Consider the following 2,524-nt stretch of genomic DNA (forward strand, 5'->3'; position numbering starts at 1 on the left):
ACCATAAACCCATTTTAAAGTTTTTCATTAACTTATTAGTCACTTCGCCACCAGTTGAAAAGGCTGTATCCCCGCCCTCATCAAGTGAACACTAACTCCACCCCTTCAGGATAGGTAAATATATTAGGATTCCTTAGGTTTTAGATCTGAATAGAATTATATAAGTATCATTCTTTATGAAAATCCATAAGAACTAATATCTATGCTCGAGATTTTCTTTTAGTAATCATAAGACGGCTGCTGCTGAACATCGATTGATAGTTAACTCTGCCTGCTGGAATTGTTTCCTGAAACTGCACTGCTTGAAGTTACCAGGAACCTGCTTTCATCAATCAAACAATTGTTGAACTGTATCGATGATTAATAGACTTGCCCTTAATCAAACCCTGAATGGTTTCTATTGTTAAAACATTATAAATTGATCATTAGTACACGTAGCCCCTCTCCCATTTACTTGCATACTTGCATGTATCACATTTTCAATAAAAAGGCACGATGATTCCTAAGAGTTGTCACTCCTCAGAGAGCAATCTCTGGGAGTTTCCAGCTGAGGATATGCATGAAAAGGCACTGAGACCTTAGTCTTTCTTTCCAGCGTGGCCTCCAACGAGTCAACCCACCCCCACTGAGGTTGGACTCTGGCAATACAACACTAGTGAGAATTATTAGGAAGAAGAGAGAGTACATGACTACTGTGAAATAGGTATTTCAGGGCACAAGAGATATGAAGACATTCTACTGAAAATTGAGCGTCCAGCAAACAAGCTAGTGGCAGAAGAAGCCAGGCCTTCAACAGGATGTTCCACATGGCTCCTGTGAACTAGGTATTGCAGGGCACAAGAGAAATGAAGCCATTCTACTGATCATTGAGCCTCCAGCAAACAAGCTAGTGGTAGGGAGACCACCAGCTTTCTAACCCTATTTATGTGTCTCTGTATCTGTCTGTCTCTGCCGGTCTTCCCTTCTTTTTTTGTAATTTTTCCTTTTTACATTTTTTTTTAAAGGGAAAGTTTTTCTCTTGCTCACAGCTCCACCTTTTATCTTGTTAATTATCTCTCTGGTCCTCCACCCAGGCAGAAGAAGCCAGGCCTTCTGACAGATGTTCCACATGGCTTCTTGTGAACGTGGTATTGCAGGGCACATGAGAAATGAAAACAATCTACTGATAATTGAGCCTCCCGCAAACAAGCTAGCGGTAGGAAGCCTCCCAGGCTTCTATCCCTATTTCTGTGTCTCTGTATCTGTCTGTCCCTGCTTGTCCTCCCCCCCCCTTTTTTTTTGTAATTTTTCCTTCTTACATTTTTTTTAAAGGCAAAGTTTTTTTCTTGTTCCCAGCTCCATCTTTTATCTTGATAATTATCGCTCTAGTCCTCCATCCAGGCAGAGGAAGCCAGGCCTTCAGAAGGAGGTTCCACATGGCTCCTGTGAACTAGGTATTGCAGGGCACAAGTGAAATGAAGACATTCTACTGATAATTGAGCCTCCAGCTAGCAAGCTAGCGGTAGGGAGTCCCCCAGCCTTCTATCCCTATTTCTGTGTCTCTGTATTTGTTTGTCCCTGCTTGTCTTCCCTTCTTTTTTTTTTTAATTTTTCCTTTTTACATTTTTTTTTTAAAGGCAAAGTTTTTCTCTTGTTCCCAGCTCCACCTTTCATCGTGTTACTTATCACTCTGGTCCTCCACCCAGGCAGAAGAACACAGGCCTTCAGAAGGAGATTCCACATGACTCCTTTGAACTAGGCATTTCACGTGTCATGCAAGCACTCCTCGTGGTTTTCTAGGTTGTGATTTTTTTTAAAAAAAGGAAAACAGCAATTAATTTTTTTTTCCTTTTTTTTTTCCTTTTTTGTCTCTTTTTGGTTTTGTTTCTCTCTCTCTTTTTCATTTCTCTTTTTCTTGTCTCTCCACTCTCCAATATCCATTTAATATGTTTTTAGAAGGATCTAAGAGCATTGTAGCTATACATCCAATTACTAATAGGGTTAAAATATTCCTCAATATCTTATGAATCTGCTGCATCAGTGATCACAACAAAATGGCAAAGAGATTCTATATCACCTCTGTCTGCTTGCTCCTGAACATTCAGACTGCATTTCAAGAATTTGAAAGAAACACACCATCCGTCAGATGACAAGTAACCACCGCTGGATCACAAGAAATATGGGAAAACAAGAAATTACCTCTCTTCCAAGGGAAAAGAGCAACTCTTCTTCTTTCACAAGCAGTTCAGTGAAAATCATGGAAATGTCTGATAAGGAATTTAGAGCACTCATAATATCTAAGCTAACAGAGATGGAAGAGAAGAGAGACAATGATCTGCTAAAGAGAAAGGAGAAAGAAGTTAACGAGTTCTGGGAGATGAGGAAATTCTTGCAAGATCTATGAGAGGAATTGCACACTTTACAAAAGACTCAAACAGAATTATTAGAGATGAAGTCTATAATACAGGAAGTCAAAATCTCCCTTGAAAGTATTAAAAGCAGACTAGATCATTCAGAAAATAGAATCTCAGATGTAGAAGAGAAA

The sequence above is a fragment of the Tupaia chinensis genome, unplaced genomic scaffold (genome assembly GCF_000334495.1).
Source record: "Tupaia chinensis unplaced genomic scaffold, TupChi_1.0 Scaffold147773_1, whole genome shotgun sequence".
In the NCBI taxonomy this organism is placed as follows: Eukaryota; Metazoa; Chordata; class Mammalia; order Scandentia; family Tupaiidae; genus Tupaia; species Tupaia belangeri.